The sequence below is a fragment of the Hordeum vulgare genome, chromosome 3H (assembly GCF_904849725.1).
Source record: "Hordeum vulgare subsp. vulgare chromosome 3H, MorexV3_pseudomolecules_assembly, whole genome shotgun sequence".
Taxonomy (NCBI): domain Eukaryota; kingdom Viridiplantae; phylum Streptophyta; class Magnoliopsida; order Poales; family Poaceae; genus Hordeum; species Hordeum vulgare.
This window is the reverse complement of record NC_058520.1, coordinates 162132242-162141993: the sequence shown is the minus strand read 5'-3', so window position 1 is coordinate 162141993 and position 9752 is coordinate 162132242. Positions and strand designations below refer to the sequence as shown.

The 9752-nt window shown below is 44.9% G+C and overlaps 1 pseudogene; it reads left to right on the top strand.

Annotated features, from left to right (window-relative positions):
* Positions 1–4422: 4422 nt before the first annotated feature.
* LOC123441595 lies at positions 4423–8773 on the top strand (annotated as a pseudogene).
* Positions 8774–9752: the final 979 nt, after the last annotated feature.

The following is a 9752-nucleotide window of genomic DNA, read 5'->3' as shown; positions in this document are numbered from 1 at the left end:
AAGTAAGGGATGACATGCTAGCAGAGGCCTCTCCCACATAAAACTTGCTATCGATCTAGTAACGTAGTCAATTGCTTAGGGACAATTCCACAACTCCTACCACCACTTTTCCACACTCGTTAGACTAACGTATTTGTTTCTTTTTCTAACCAGCCCCTAGTTTTATTTACGTGTTCTTTACTTCCTTGCAAGCCTATCCTTTCTCTCCTACAAAGTACTTCTAGTTTCATACTTGTTCTAGGTAAAGCAAACGTAAAGTGTGCATAGAGTTGTATCAGTGGTCGATAGAACTTGAGGGAATATTTGTCCTACCTTTAGCTCCTTGTTGGGTTCGACACTCTTACTTATCGAGAAAGGCTACAATTGATCCCCTATACTTGTGGGTTATCACTTGGTATTGAAACCAAAGGACACATAGTCCCGGTACACACAGTCCCTACCGTATTCTCCTTGGGCTAAGAACACACAGTCCTCGCCCAACACTCGTGGTAAGTCTTCAGGGCAGACTTCCAAACCCTCACAAACTTGGTCACCTGGTGATCCACAATTGAGTGCTGGATTGCTCTAGACCATGACGCCTAACAGTATGGAGGATGCACAGTCCTCAAAGGTAAAAGGCTTCAGTCCCACACAGGAACAACTTCTTCAGTGATGCTCAATCACTTGGTTTTTGGTTTGTGGTATTGTGTTTGGGGTATTTGCTCACTGATGAATTACTCTCGAAGACTGTGAGGAATTTGGGTTGCTCTTATGACAAGTGTCAGTTTCTAACGGAGCAGCCAACGAACTAATGGTTGTGGGGGCGGCTATTTATAGCCTGTGAGCATCCCGACATGATTTGACATTAATGCCCTTAAATAATATGACCGTTGGTGTGGATAAGACCAATGATGTGGCACGACTATCGGTAACAGTCAGGACCCTCAACTGTGAGAGTCCTCATGTCTCTCATATTCCTCACTTGAGGCTTTTGGTAGGATTAGGCTTGGGTTGAGCATCATGAGGAAATTCATTCCGAAGTGTTACCTCAACCCCCTGTAACAGTACGGTGTTCCTATGACTCAAAAGTGAAGAAAATAAAACAGACAGAATAAATCTTCATGCTTCAAAATCTTCAGCTTGTTTTTCTTCAGGACACACCGAATTCCTCATCTTCAATTTCTTCATGAGGAATATCAATTTCTTCGCGATTCAATTCTTCAGCTTCAGACCAATTTCTTCAGCCGAAGATATACATTTTTAGGGGTCGATATTCATCGAATATTTCAAACTCCTCAGCGACTTATAGATCATGTGTACACTCATGAACACATTATATACTTAACCTATAAGTCTTCAAACCACCAAAATCACTAAGGGGCACTAGATGCACTTACACTAAGCAATAGAGAAATTAAACTAATTCTGCAAAACACTGTCAACAGGCCTAGAAAGAATTGGTCTAAGAAGCTCGACGATGCACTGTGGGATTATAGAACGACCTATAACAATCCCATGGGCATGTCTCCTTACAAAATGGTGTATGGTAAAGCATGTCATTTACCTCTTGAGCTAGAGCATAAAGCTTATTGGGCAATCAAAGAGCTCAACTTTGATTTCAAACTTGCTGGTGATAAGAGGTTATTTGATATTAGCTCGCTTGATGAATGGAGAACTCAGGCATATGAGAATGCCAAGTTCTTCAAAGAAAAGGTTAAGACGTGGCACGATAAAAGGATACAAAACCGTGAGTTCAATGTAGGTGATTATGTCTTGCTATATAATTCTCGTTTAAGATTTTTTGCACGCAAGCTTCTCTCTAAATGGGAAGGTCCTTACATTGTTGAGGAAGTATATCGTTCCGGTGCTATCAAGATCAACAACACGGAAGGTAATTGTCCGAGAGTGGTAAATGGGCAGAGAATCAATCATTATATCTCAGGTACTCCCATAAATGTTGAAAGTAATATTATCAATACCATAACTCCGGAGGAATACCTAAGGGATATTTATCAGCCTGTTTCAGACTCCGAAAATGAAGAGGTATGTGTTTAGGTAAGTAAACAGACTCCAAAACTTTTCCAGTAGGATTTTTTCTCCGTTTTGGAATATTTAGAAAAATAGAAAAATTGGAAGTAGTCCGGAAAGCGCACGAGGAGGCGACAAGCCTGCCAGGCGCGGGCCACCCCCTGGCAACGCCTAGGGGGGGGGGGGTTGTGGCCACCTCGTGTGCCTCCCGAACTCCGTTTTTCTTGCAGAGTACTCCTTCTGGTCGAAAAAAACATTATATATTCTCCCAAAAGGTCTGACCCTCGTATCACGCAGATTTCCTTTTTTTCATTTCGAGCTTGTTTTCTGCCGCAGATTTAGGGCAAGATGTCATCTCAGGAATCTGTGGGGGAGAACAATCTCCCTCAAGTCTATGGAAAAGTAAATACTGATCTGAAAAGAATGGAGGCCATGGAGGCCAGGGAAAGGCTACCTAAAGAAACCAAGGGCAAAACTAAGGAGAAGAATCACGCGTGGGACGAAGCACAATCTGTGTTCAACAAGGAAGAAGTTGAAGAAGTGGATTTCCTCCAACCCTACCTCCACCTACTGTCTCCATCCTTGATTAAACTCTTGAGGTTTTGTGAAACAACTCGTGCTCATAATACTTTTCTTATTCGTGAAGTTGTTTTGCTGGAGAAACATATCACAGATCTCCAAGGTATAAATCAAAGATTGATGGCCCTCTTCGAATCAAAGGACAAAACAACTCCATCACCATCACCTCCAAAGGAAGACAACTGAGCATGGGTATTGGCAATCTCCTTGGCTTGTGCCAAGCTTGGGGCAGTTCCCCCGGTATTGTATCACCATCACATATTTTGCCTTTACATTTGTTTTAGTTTGTTCCTTTTCAGTTTTCTCTTTCTCTAGTAGATTAAAATTCTTAGTGTTTTAGTCTTGAGTTTAGCTTTGTGTCACCCCCGATGTATTCGAGCTTGTGAGCCATATAATAAAGAGTGCCTTAGTTGAGGGCTTTTCCTCTTGCCATGGTCAAAAGAGAGAGAAAAGAACAAAAGCATGAAAGATCATGTAAAGATCTTATGGAAAGTGATGGCTTCACATATAAAAAGGATGATGATTGAAACTTGTTGAGGGTAGACAAACGTAGACCTTGGTCATTGTTGCAATTAATAGGAAGTGATAAAGAAGGAGAGGTTCACATATAAATATATCATCTTTGACACTATCTATTATTGTGAACACTCACTAAACTATTGCATGCTTAGAGGTAGATGTTGGACAAGGAAGACAACATAATGAATTGTGTTTGCTTGGTTTCGAACAATGTTATATATCTAGAGATCCCTTAGCATGTGACGATTGCTTCCACCTCATATTAGCCAAAACTTCCGCACTAAGTAGAGATACTACTTGTGCATCCACAAACCTTCAACCTAGTTTTGCCATGAGAGTCCACCATACCTACCTATGGATTGAATAAGATCCCTCAAGTAAGTTGTCATCGGTGCAAGCAATAAAAATTGCTCTCTAATATGTATGATCTATTGGTGTATGGAAAATAAGCTTTGTACTAACCTGTGATGAGGAAGACATAAAAGCGACAGACTACATAATAAAGTTCTTTATCACATGAGGCAATATAAAGTGACGTTCCTCCACACTAAGAGGACAAACATCCAAACATCAAAAGCGCATGACAACCTCTACTTCCCTCTGCGAAGGGCCTATCTTGTACCTTTACTTTTTGCCCTTAAAAGAGTCATGGTGATCTTCACCAATTCCTTGTTCCGCCTTTATCTTGGCTAACGTCATATGCTAGGGAAAGATCTATATTCATATGTCAACATGGAAGTAAGTATTCATGAATTATTATTGTTTACATTACCCTTGAGGTAAATGGTTGGGAGGCGAAACTATAAGCCCCTATCTTTCTGTGTGTCCAGGTGAAACTTTGATCTCATGAGGACCATGTGAGTTGTAGCAATTGTAGAGAACGAAAGGATGATTGAGTATCTGGATTTGCTTTACAAGCTCTTATTTGACTCTTTCTGATGTTGTGATAAATTGCAATTGCCTCAATGACTAAAGGCTATCGGTTGTTAATTCTCGGTAAGGTTCTTGATCCATACTTTACTTTGTGAAGGAATTGTCACTTTAGCACAAGAGTTAATATGATGATATTGTTGTTCTGATCATGATCATGATGCCTGCATGTTCGTATCTTGTTTTGTCGACACCTCTCTCCCTAAACATGTGGGCATATTTATTGATCTAGGCTTTCGCTTGAGGACAAGCGAGGTCTAAGCTTGGGGGAGTTGATACGTCCATTTTGCATCATGCTTTCACGTTGATATTTATCGCTTTTTGGGCTGTTATTTCACTTCACGGTACAATACTTATGCCTTTTCTCTCTTATTTTGCAAGGTTTACATGAAGAAGGAGAATGCCGGCAGCTGGAATTCTTGCTGAAAAAGGAGCAAGTTTGAGATGCCTATTCTACGCAACTCCAAAAGTCGTGAAAATCAACGTGGATTTTTCTTGGGATTTATAAAAAATACTGGGCCAAAGAAGTGCCGGAGGGGCGCCAGCAGGGGGCAACAAGCCTGCTAGGCATGGCCACCCCCCTGGTCGCGCCTAGGGGGCTTGTGGTCTCCCAGCTGGCCCTTTGGCTCCCTCCTTTTACTACAAGAAGGGTTTAAGTCTGGAAAAAATCAAGAGGAGGCTTTTTGGAGGATTTGCCACCACCACGAGGCGGAAGTTGAGCAGAACCAATCTAGAGCTCCGGCAGGACGATCCTGCCGGGGAAACTTCCCTCCCGGAGGGGGAAATCGTCGCCATCGTCATCACCAACACTCCTCTCATCGGAGGGGACTCATCACCATCAACATCTTCATCATCACCATCTCATCTCCAAACCCTAGTTCATCTCTTGTAACCAATCTCCGTCTCGCGACACCGATTGGTACTTGTAAGGTTGCTACTGTGTTAATTACTCTTTGTAGTTGATGCTAGTTGGATTACTTGGTGGAAGAGTTTATGTTCAGATCTTTGATTCTACTCATTACCTTTCTGGTCATGAATATGATTATTCATTGTGAGTAGTTACTTTTGTTCCTAAAGACATGAGATAAGTCATGCTATAAGTAGTCATGTGAATTTGGTATTCGTTCGATATTTTGATGTGTTGTATGTTGTTTTTTCTCTAGTGGTGTTATGTGAACGTCGACTACATAACACTTCACCATTATTTGGGCCTAGAGGAAGGCATTGGGAAGTAGTAAGTAGATGATGGGTTGCTAGAGTGACAGAAGCTTAAACCCTAGTTTATGCGTTGCTTCGTAAGGGGCTGATTTGGATCCACTAGTTTAATGCTATGGTTAGACTTTGTCTTAATTCCTCTTTCGTAGTTGCGGATGCTTGCGAGAGGGGTTAATCATAAGTGGGATGCTTGTCCAAGTAAGGGCAGTACCCAAGCGCCAGTCCACCCACATATCAAACTATCAAAGTAATGAACGCGAATCATATGAACATGATGAAAACTAGCTTGACAGAATTTCCCATGTGTCCTCGGGAGCGTTTTTCCTCCTATAAGACTTTGTCCAGGCTTGTCCCTTGCTACAAAAGGGATTGGGCCACTTTGCTACACCGTTGTTACTTTTGTTACTTGTTGCTTGCTACGAATCATCTCACCACACAACTACTTGTTATCGATAATTTCAGTGCTTGCAGATATTACCTTGCTGAAAACCACTTGTCAGATCCTTCTGCCCCTCGTTGGGTTCGACACTCTTACTTATTGAAAGGACTATGATAGATCCCCTATACTTCTGGGTCATCAGGGGGCCACAAACCATCAGGCCGCGACCAAGCCCTAGGTTGCACCCTGTCGGCTTGTGCCTCCCTCGTGCGGCCTCTCGTCTACTTCCAATGCTTGCAGATCTTCATATAGTCTAGAAAAAATCATATTCAAGTTTCGTGGCATTTGGACTTCGTTTGGTAGGGTAAACGTGCAAATAAAAAACACGGTGAAAATAGGAACTGGCACTAGGCAATGGGTCAATAGGTTATTGCTTAAAAATATTATGAATTGGTATATAAATGCCCAAAAAGTATCCTAGAATGATAATATATTAGCATGGAACAATCAAAAATTATTGATACGTTGGAGACATATCAGCTTCCATGAGGGATAGCTCCACGGGCGTGCTAATCAGTCTGGACACGATGCGTCGGACAGAGTTGGTGAGGGGTCCCGCCCGGAGCGTGACTCAAGCCGGCGCCGCGGACGGCCCCACGGTTGGCACCAACTTTCGTCGTTTTCTCATGACAGATGTTGTGTGGTGGCTAATCGAACGTGGTTGCGGCCGTAAGAACAATGGCAGGCTCAGAAAACGGGATTGGGGACAAGCGGTGCGAGACACACGATGTACCTAGGTTCTGGGCCCTCCGTTGGAGGTAACACCCCTAGTTGTGCTTGTGTTGGTTGATAAACCGGATGGAGCTACCATGTGCTCCTTGAGCTATATGATGGAGGAGGAAGAAGGAGCTAGGAGCTCTCTTTGTCTCTCCTATGTGGTGTGAGTGTGTGTTCGGCCGACCCCTTTGCATGGGGTGGTACCAAGGGGTTATATATGTCAACCCCTCGCTTACAATTGGTAGAAAGGGTCTGATACGTCTCAAACATATCTATAATTTTTGATGGTTTCATGCTGTTATCTTGTCATCTTTGGATGTTTTATGTACCTTTTATATCTTTTTGGGACTAACTTATTAATTCAGTGTCAAGTGCCTGTTCCTGTTTTTTCTATGTTTTTCGCTCTTTTCAGATCTGATTTTGTAACGGAATCCAAACAGAATAAAATCCCCGAAATGTTTTTTTCCTGAACGGAAGAAGATCAGGGGGCCTGTGGGCCAAGCCAGGAGGGCTATAGGGAGCCCACAATCCCCCACTCCGCCACCAGGGGAGGCGGCGGTGGGCAGGCTTGTGGCCTCCCTCGCGCCCCCTGACCTAGATCTTGCGCCTATATATTCCTAAAAAACAGAAAACAAATCAAGGGATTCACGAAAATACTGTTCCGCCGCCGCAAGCTTCCGTTTCCGTGAGATATCATGTGGAGACCCTTCCCGGTGCCCTGCCCGAGGGGACTTTGGAGTTGGAGGGCTTCTTCATCATCATCATCGCCCTCCAATGACTCGTGAGTAGTTCACTTCAGACCTACGGGTCCGTAGTTAGTAGCTAGATGGCTTCTTCTCTCTCTTGGATCTTCAATACAAAGTTCTCCATGATCTTCATGGAGATCTATCTGATGTAATCTTCTTTGGCGGTGTGTTTGTCGAGATCCGATGAATTGTGGATTTGTGATCAGATTATCTATGATATATATTTGAGTCTTTGCTGATTTCTTATATGCATGATTTGATATCCTTGTATGTCTCTCCGAGTCTTGGGTTTTGTTTGGCCAACTAGATCTATGATTCTTGCAATGGGAGAAGTGCTTGGTTTTGGGTTCTTACCATGTGGTGACCTTTCCTAGTGATAGTAGGGGCAGCAAGGCACACATTAAGTAGTTGCCATCAAGGGTAACAAGGTGGGCTCTGTTGTTGATATGAGATTGCTCATCTACATCATGTCATCTTGCTTAAGGCGTTACTCTGTTCTTTTGGACTTAATACACTAGATGCATGCTGGATAGCGGTCGACGTGTGGACTAATAGTAGTAGATGCAGAAAGTATCGGCCTACTTGTTTTGGACGTGATGCCTATAGGTATAATCATTGCCATAGATGACGTCACGACTTTGCGCGGTTCTATCAATTGCTCGACAGTAATTTGTTCACCCATCATCTACTTGCTTTCATGAGAGATGCCACTAGTAAACACTACGGCCCCCAGGTCTATTCACATCTATCGTTTCCACGTTTGCTTTTACTTTGCTTTGTTACTTTGTTGCTTTCAGTTCTCACTTGGCAAACAATCTATAAGGGATTGACAACTCCTTCATAGCGTTGGGAGCAAGCTTTTTGTGTTTGTGCAGGCTCTTGTGATACTCCTTCACTGGATCGATACCTTGGTTCTCAAACTGAGGGTAATACTTACCATTGTTGTGCTACATCACCCTTTCCTCTTCGAGGGAACACCAACGCAAGGCTCCAAGGCCACGTGAGAAATCCTTTGCATATTTGCCTAGGAAGTCCCTTAAGGTGTAGCCGTAGCAGAAGGATTCCTGGTGCCGTCGACACACCTATTTCTGGCGCCGTTGGAAGGTCTTTTGTTGCAATAGAAGGGTCCCGGGTGGGACCCGACTGGCAGTCTCTCAAGCCGGCCAGGGGGCCCACCGGCTGGAGAAGTCTTGTCGCATGTAGGGGCCCGCCGGCTGCTAGGACCCGTCAGGAGCTGAGGCCCGCCGGCCAAGCATCACCATTGGTGCGTGCTTGTTACGCAGCACTGTGCGCCGCACTATGTGGTGTCCTCTAGCGTAGCCGGCTACGGTCAGCGATACGGTTGGCTACACTGTTGCCACGTTGGGGAAGGTAATGGAGTGGACGTGGGCATGCTCGCCACTGTGCCGCCTTGGCCAGTCGCAGTCGGCGACGGTCAGTGGAAGACACCCTCCACCCGCGGTTACGTTAGCGGTACCTGAACCGCTTTAGCCATGACTTTGATTATGATTCCCCTGATGCGGTTTGTCAGGATGATGTGACTGGAGCTGACCCGCCGGCTAGAGGGATGCAGTCGAGCCGGATGGAGAGGGGCCTTGCCCGAGCCGTCTCGACCATGTAGTCGGTTACGAGAAACCGACCCTTCACGAAGAAGCGGTTGTCGTGTGTATGTTTTTCAAAGGGGAATGGGGAAGTCCTTGCTTTAGGACTACCACGTGGTTATCTCCTCGATAGTGGGTGACTAGAGGAAGTTTTACATGACTATATATAACAGTAAGGTGTGATATGAGCTAACCTACCGGCTACTACTTGAAGTACTACTTGGACACCTTATACGAGTACTACTCGGACAAACACGACATGATTAGTTCTAACAGCCACGTCATCCACGTACTCGTTCGGTCAGGAAATCAGCCGTCGGAACGCCTCCCCACTCCTACATCTCCTTTTTCTTCCCCACTGCTTCCACCTCTACATCTCACTCCACCTCCTCCGCACTCTTCCTCTGTATCTCACTCTTCACCTCCCTGAGAGCCATATGAATATGAAGAAATCGGAGTTGAGGCCAGGAAGTCCTGTTCCCAACAACGAGGAAGGAGCCCGTGTGATCCACGAATAGGGTGGCGCCCTGCGGTGCTTGTCCGAGACGAGTGGGGCGGCTTGAGGACTGTTGGGGATATTATCTGTTGGGTAACCCGCATTAATTGGGCTGGGCCACCCAAGCTGGCGACTCATCTCTAAGTGGTTCCGGCCTTGGCCCAGCGAGGGCGGGGGTCGGATGATGGTTCAGGACCTTCAGGAGAAGTCCATTGTTGGGAGATCTCTAAGCCTTGGAAAGAGGGCGACTTAGAGATAGGAAGAATCATGATTTATGTAAAGGAAAGGACTCTTGTAAACCCTAATGGCTCGACCTGTATATAAAGGCGAGTCCCAGGGAAGGAGAGGGCAGGTTAGAAATCATCGAGTGCTAGGTCAGGCGAGTTACGCCCCCCTTGTAATCGAAACACCATCAATACAAACACAAAGCAGGACGTAGGCCTTTACCTCCTCACAAGGGGCCGAACCTCGGTACGTCTCTGTCTTGCTCCCGCATAACCCCT